Genomic DNA, 7,949 nt, shown 5'->3' with positions numbered 1-7,949 from the left:
CATAGCAGCACTGCAGTGGCATGGGTGCATCTGCTCACACACCTGCTGTGTTCCATAGCAGCACTGCAGTGGCATGGGTGCATCTGCTCACACACACAGTTTCCTTGATGTGGTAGCCTGGGCAGGCCTCCTCCCCTTTTGTCACATCACAGATCTATCACATAGCTGTCTGTTCTTGCCTGTTCACATGAAATCATGTCCCAACACTGCTAGTTGGTGACTTGGGCACTCCTGTTTGCACACCTGCCATATCCCAGGGCCACCAAGTGGTAGCCTGGGCACACCTGCTTGTCCACTGGTTGTGCCCTAGTGTTGCCATGTAACTGGTTATGGCTCTTTGCACTCTTGTGGTGTCCCATGCTCCCACTGGGTGGCCTAGAAATTGTGGTTCACATGCATGCCATGTCTCAGCACAGCCCATTTGCATACTTGCTGTGTCCCTGGGTTGTCATATGGTGGTGTGGTGTGGTGGTTTGAAGGAAAATGGTCCCCAAAGGGAGTGGCACCTTTAGGAGGTGTGGCCCAGTTGGAGTAGGTGTGGTCTTGTTGGAGGAAGTGTGTCACTGTGGGGGTGGACTTGAAGGTATCATATTCTCAAGTCATGTCCAGTAAGCCAGACCACTTCCTGTTACCTGTGAGTGGTGATGTAAAGACTCTAGACTCCTGCTCCAGCACCATGTCTCCCTGCATGCTTCCGTGTTGCACCATGATGATACCAGACCAAACCTCTGCAAATGTAAGCCACGCCAATGAACTGTGTTTCCTTTAAAAGAGTTGCCATGGTCATGGTGTCTTCACAGCAATAGAAACCCTGACTAAGACATGGGTGTATGGATTTGCAGGACCCAGTGTCCTAATGCAGTAGCCTAGGCATCTGACAGCCTGGGCATGCTTTATTACTGTGCTGTGATTTGACAGCCTGGGCACGCTTTATTACTTGCTTATTGTGTTTCAGCTCCATCACAAAGTGGCCATGCCAGGTGTGTTTGCATGCTTGCTGTGTTCCCGGAGTGCCACTCGGTGGCCCGGGCATGCCTACTCCCATGTGTGTCAGGTCTCAGTACCAGTAGGTAGCTGTGCTTGGCTATTCGCATGCCTGCCATGTCCCAGTGTCTCTACATGTTGTAAGAAGGAGGCCACTTGAAGAAATTGTACTATTTAAAACACTGCTTGGCAGCCGGGTGATGGTGGCGCACGCCTTTAATCCCAGCACTCGGGAGGCAGAGGCAGGCGGATCTCTGTGAGTTCGAAACCAGCCTGCAGAGCGAGTTCCAGGACAGGCTCCAAAGCCACAGAGAAACCCTGTCTCGAAAAACCAAAAAAAAAAAAAAAAAAAAACAAAAAACAAAAACACTGCTTGGCCCATTAGCTCTAGCTACTTATTGGCTAACACTTATATCCTAATTTAACCCATTTCTATTAATCTGTATATCGCCACATGGCTGTGGCTTACTGGCTATAGTTCTGGCGTTTGTCTCTGGCAGGGCTACATGGCTTCTCTCTGACTCTGCCTGTTTTCTCCCAGGATTCAATTTAGTTTTCCCTGCCTCTCTACCCTATCGTGCCAAGCCAGTTTCTTTGTTAATTAATGGTATTCACAGCATACAGAGGGGATTCCCAAACCGTCCACACACCAGCCTGTTTTTGCCTGTTTGCACACCTACCGTGCTGCATCCTGATGGATGCCTGATCACATGCCTGTTGTGTTCCCAGGATGTCACACTGTGGCCTGAGCATACCTGTTCCAGTGTTTGCCAAGTACCAGTACAGCACTTTAGCAGCCTTGGCACACCTGTTTGCATATCCTCCATGTCCTAAGTTTAAAAAGCAACAATAGGCAAGCCCATTCACACAGTGCCACGTTTTAGAACTGTAGATGGAGGCTGTTCGTTCATTTCCTGGCCACCGAGACCCAAAATATTACACAGAAACTATATTAGTTACAATTCTGTTTGGCCTATTAGCTTAGGCTTATTATTGGCTAGGTCTTATATTTTAAACTAGCCCATTTCTATTAATGTGTGTATTACCACAAGGCTGTGACCTACTGGCAAGGTTCTGGGATGTCTATCTCCTTCTGCAGCTACATGATGTCTCCTTGACTCTGCCTACTCTCTCTCTATCTCTTCTAGCCTGGCTATGTTCTACTCTGCCATAGGCTGAAGCAGCTTCTTTATTAACCAATGGTAATAAAACATATTCACAGCATACAGAGGGAAACCCCATGTCACAGAACTATCAGTTGATGTGGTCACACTTTTTTATATGCTTGCATTCTTCAAGTACTGCCACATGGTGGCTCAGGCATGCCTATTGTCATGCCTGCTATGCCCCACTACCACCGTAGGAAGGCCTAAGTACCCCTGTTTGCATGTCTGCCATATCTCAGTGCACCAAACTGGTGGCATGGACACACCTGTCTGCACACCTGCTGTGTCTGTATGGACACACCTGTCTACACACCTGCTGTGTCTGCATGCTACACACCTGCTGTATCTGTCTACATACCTGTCTACACACCTGCTATGTCTGCATGGACACACCTGTCTACACACCTGCTGTGTCTGCATGCTACACACCTGCTGTATCTGTCTACATACCTGTCTACACACCTGCTATGTCTGCATGGACACACCTGTCTACACACCTGCTGTGTCTGCATGCTACACACCTGTCTACACACCTGCTGTGTCTGTCTCTACATGCTGTGCACGCATGCTGCCAATTGTTGGTCTTATCACGACTATGAGTGCATGGTACCACCACCGCCATATGTTAACTCAGGTATGCCTGTTCACACACCTGTTGTGTCCCAGTATTGAAAATTGGTGACTTGGTGGTGGTGGTGCACACCTTTAATCCCTGCACTCAGGAGGCAGAGGCAGGCAGATCTCTGTGAGTCTGAGGCCAGCCTGGTCTACACAGCAAGTTCCAGGACAGCTAGGACTGTTACACAAAGAAGCCCTGTCTCAAAAAACTGAAAAGCAAACAAACAAAAAACAGAAAACAAAACAAAACAACGAAAGAAAAGTGGTCACTTCGGCAGGCCTTTTTGCACACATGCTGTATCTCACCTCAAAAACATGGTGGTAAGCATGCCTGTTCAGTCTCCTGCCATGTCTGTGCAGCCTCCTGGTAACCTTAGCCTGTCTATAAACAAGATCGTCGTGTATCAGTTCTTTTACCTGGCAACCTGGGCAGGTTTGTTTGCATGCATCCTTCCCAAATCCTGTGTCCCCACTTGGTGGCCTGGTCTCACCTATTTATGCACATGTCATGTCCCGATGTCATGACATGCTGGTCTGGCTACATCATTTGCCTACCATCAGTGACCCAGCACTGCCATGTGGTACACTAGGCACACAGATCCACACTTCTGCTGTGTTTGCACACTTGCTGTATTCCAGCATCACCATGCAGTGGCCTGTGTGTCTCTTTACACACCTATGATGTCCAGTTCTGCAACACAGTATGGTCAAACCTGTTTGCACACCTGTTTGCACACCTGTTGTGTCCCAGTGCCAACATTTGGTTGTCCCCATGCATGGTGGCCTAGACAGATGTTCTTGTACATGTACCCTCTCTTAGTACAGCAATATGACAGCATAGACATGCCTTTTTGTATGCCTGCCACGTTCCAGTGCTCATCTAGTGCACACCTGGGCACACATGTTCACTCATCTGTCATGTTCGCAGGGATGACACATGACCATGTGGTGGCCCAGCAGTGGCCGCAGTGACTGCCGTGTCCCAGTCCTGGCACATAACAGTTTGAACACACCTGTTTACACTGTGCTGTGTTTCAGGGCTGCCAATTTACATGGTCACCTGAGTACATCTTTCTGCATACTTGTATCTCAGGGCAACCACAATGTGGCCTGCAGAGGCCTATTTGCATGCTTGTTATATCCCAGGGCCGAAACGTGGCAGTCTGAGCATACTTGTTCTCAAGCGTACTGTGTCCACTGCTGCCACGTCATGGAGGTCTGGGTAGTTACCATGTACCATTACTAGGGAGCTTGGGCATGCCCGCTCACTCCCTAACATGTCCCAGTGACCTGGGCACTCCAGTTCACATCCTTGCATGTCCCACTGGTGCCTGTTTGGAAGGCTGCTGTCCATCAGCGCCACCATGTGGCAGCCCGACCATGTCTGCTCTTACTTCTGCCCTATTCCATAGCTGCTAGGCAGTCAAGTGGGCACACCTGATTACATGCCTGCCATGTGTCAGGGCATGCACTTAGTGGCCTGAGCACAACTGCTCGCATGCCTAGAGCCACGGCTTAGCAGTGCAGGCATGTCTGTTAACATGTGGGCCAACAAGATTCCAGCCCCCGAAGTGACCAGCCTTAGAAATGGCATACGGCTCAACATGACTACAATACCATTACACCCCTGTTATACGACCAGATTTGGAAAAGGAATATGGGCCAATGGCTCCCCAGGTTGGGAGCTTGGCACAAAAGGTTATGTTAGCCTTGATATCCTTAGGAATTGTTATTTTTATTATACGGGGTTGGGGAGACTTGCTGATATGTGCTTAGGTTATGTTCCCAGGTAACAGCTTTTTTTCTAAAGCAGATGATATGAATATTCTCCTGCAAGTAACATAGAACCTTGTAGCTGATAAAAATAAATAAGATGATACATCTGGGATAACATTTATAGAAGAGGACTTTTTATGCCCTAAGGCATGCAAAAGGACCACGCAAAATGTTCTGGAGTCACTAAGCTCAGAACAAACTCAGGGCCTTTTATATGCCTAAGTATGTGGAACCCCTTTCTCCACACCCTCTCCAGCAAAGGCTATCATTGGTGTTTTTCATTTTAGCCATTCTGACAGGTGTAAGATGGTATCTTAAAGTTGTCTTGATTTGCATTTCCCTGATCGCTAGGGAAGTTGAGCATGACCTTAGGTGTCTTTTGGCCATTTGAACTCCTTCTGTTGAGAATTCTCTGTTCAGCTCAGTGCCCCATTTTATAATTGGGTTGGTTAGCCTTTTACGGTCTAGTTTCTTGAGTTCTTTATATATTTTGGAGATCAGACCTTTGTCAGTTGCGGGGTTGGTGAAGATCTAAACATATAGGCATCCCCCTGAATATTAACCTTCATCAGGCGATGAAAGGAGACAGAGACAGAGACCCAAATTGGAGCACCGGACAGAAATCTCAGGGTCCAAATCAGGAGCAGAAGGAGGGGGAGCACGAGCAAGGAACTCAGGACCGCGAGGGGTACACCCACATTCTGATACAATGGGGATATTCTTTCGGGAATTCACCAAGGCCAGCTGGCCTGAGTCTGAAAAAGCATGGGATAAAACCGGACTTGCTGAACATAGCGGACAGTGAGGACTACAGAGAACTCAAGAACAAGGGCAATGGGTTTTTGATCCTACTGCACGTGCTGGCTTTGGGGGGGCCTGGGCGGTTTGGATGCTCAACTTACTAAACCTGGATGGAGGTGGGCGGTCCTTGGACTTCCCACAGGTCAGGGAACCCTGATGGCTCTTCAAGCTGATGAGGGAGAGGGACTTAATTGGGGGAGGGGGAGGGAAATGGGAGGCGGTGGCGGGGAGGAGGCAGAAAGCCTCAATAAATAAATAAATTAAAAAAAAAAAGTATGTGGAACCTTCTCACCGAAGGCAAACGGCTCCTCTGACTCCAGATTGGGAATGCTTACCCTATCAATAGGGCTTCACGGTGTCATAGAACCCTCAAGGGAAGCCTTCTTACGGGAATGCTAAAGCGAGAGCAATGTAATCAAACTATGCACCAGGCCCCCAAAGGGAAGCCAAACCAGTCTTTCTTGTTAAAGTAAGCTACAGACAGACTCAATTTTATACAGTGAAACATGGGCCTGCCAACGCTTTCCCCCTAAATGGATGGGCTCTCTACTCTAGTTCATGTACAGCTCAAGGTAACAAACCTCCCAGTTTACCAGTAGAGGTCCCCTGACAGAATTAAATGAGCTTCCCATTCTCATCCCCTTAGCAGTGGGTGGGAACGACAGCCGATGTGAGACTGGGTGTTAGAAGAACACTGTCGTTATAAATACGGCACCATCGTCTGCCTAACCAGACTATAAAGGACAAGGAGCAGCTGTCTGAAGCATTAGGATCAACGCAGAATCATGTGGAATCCCTCGCTGAAATGCTCCTCCAAACTAGCAGAGGCCTATTAACAGCAGAGAAGGGACTATGGCATTCTTAATAAAGAATGTAGTTATTGTGATAATAAATCAGTTTTTATCAGAGACATGGTTAAAAAGAAGGAAGAAAAAAAAGCACTAAAGTATCTGTAATTTCTGGGGTAGCTACTGAAATGGGAAAACTTGCCTGATATCTTTCACAGGGGCTTTTCTCCTAAACATTTTGAGTCTGTTGTTTGGACCCCATGTCCTAAACTGTCTGGCCCAGTTCATGACCTCCTGGGTAGGAGCTACAAATGATGTTGACTTCTAGACCCCCTTTTTAGGTAGCAGTCTGGTTCCCGATGAGTCAGAATTCCAAAGTTGGAGCCTTTATATAAAATTCAAAAGCTCAAAAAGGGAGGACCGAAGAAGAAAAAGAAAAATAGCAAGCTTTACCGTTAATTACAGTGAACAGACTTCCTTGGGCGACATCAGGCTATACAGGCATGAAAAGACATAACGAGGCACTGTCTCAGATTTGAGGGAGCAGAGCTAACACCGAGCTGCTGACTTCTGCTTTGTGAACATGTGCCCCTTTCTCTCTTCTGAAAAGTGCCGTGTCTGTTCTTCTCTCTTGAGACACAAAGCACCAGCAATATCCACATAGACAGCACGTCTTGTTTGCTAGAGGTGACACTATCTAAACTAGAAACCTTTACATTTCAGGTTCATACACCTGCTGTGCCTTGACACAATGATGTGGTGGCCTGGATATGCCTGTTTGAATACCACCATGTCCCAGGGTCACCAGGTGGCAGCCTGGGCATGCGTGAGCATGTGCCCGATCACCCGCATCCCTTGTCTGAGCACTGCCACTCGACAGAACAGGCTCAGAGGTTTATATACGACCTGTAAACCAGTGCTACCCTATGGCAGTGAGGACTACACTGTTCTCATGCCTGCCATGTCCCACTTCATCGTGGCCTGGGAATAACCTGTTTGTACATCTGGTGTGTTCAGGGCTGCCACACATGACCTGTGAACTGCTTGCAAACCTGCCATGTCCTGGAGAGACCACATGGTGGACTGGGATTCCTGTTTACATGACTGTTGTGTTCCAGGACCACATGGGAGCCTGTGCGCAACCACTTACACACTGACTGTATCTCAGGGCTGCCGCATGGGGGCCTGGGAATGTTTGTTTACATATCTGCCATGCCACCACATCACCATGTGCCAGCTTGGGCACACTTGTTTGTAAGTCTCCTGTGTCCCAGAACTGTCACGTCCCAGCACTGCCATGGGGCAAGGTGGGCACAAATATCTGCACCTGTGCTTTGTCCTGGTGGCACTGACACACGTGTTTGCTAGTGATTCCTGCTGCAGACTATCGCATGGTAGACTGGTGATTCCTGCTGCAGACTACCGCACAGCAGACTAGTGATTCCTGCTGCAGACTATCGCATGGCAGACTGGCATGTCTGTTCACAACTCTGCCTGTCCCAGCACCAAACATGGTTCAGCAGTGCAGCGCTTCCTTGGGGTTCCCAGAACTTTCTTTCCAGGACTGAGATGGCAACCATATTCCTTCTTCCCTTCTTTTGAAGGAGAGGGGAAGGAAAAGAGAAATGCAAACAGAAAGGAAGGGGGGAAAAGAGGGGGCAGGAAGAGAAAAGGGAGGAGAAGCAGAAGAAAGGAAAGGAAAAGGAAGGGAGGGAAATGTCCACAGGCCTCAAGGTGTTTCCTCACACAACCTTTTCTCTTTCTTTCTTTCTTTCTTTCTTTCTTTCTTTCTTTCTTTCTTTCTTTCTTTCTTTCT

General features: G+C 48.1%; 1 pseudogene; it reads left to right on the top strand.

Moving 5' to 3' along the window:
- The first annotated feature begins 4,297 nt into the window (after window positions 1–4,297).
- The window catches only part of LOC113458289, a 14,251-nt pseudogene continuing 10,599 nt past the window's right edge, over window positions 4,298–7,949 (top strand).

The sequence above is a fragment of the Microtus ochrogaster genome, unplaced genomic scaffold, assembly GCF_000317375.1.
Source record: "Microtus ochrogaster isolate Prairie Vole_2 unplaced genomic scaffold, MicOch1.0 UNK14, whole genome shotgun sequence".
NCBI lineage: Eukaryota > Metazoa > Chordata > Mammalia > Rodentia > Cricetidae > Microtus > Microtus ochrogaster.
This window is presented reverse-complemented; position numbering and strand designations above follow the sequence as displayed.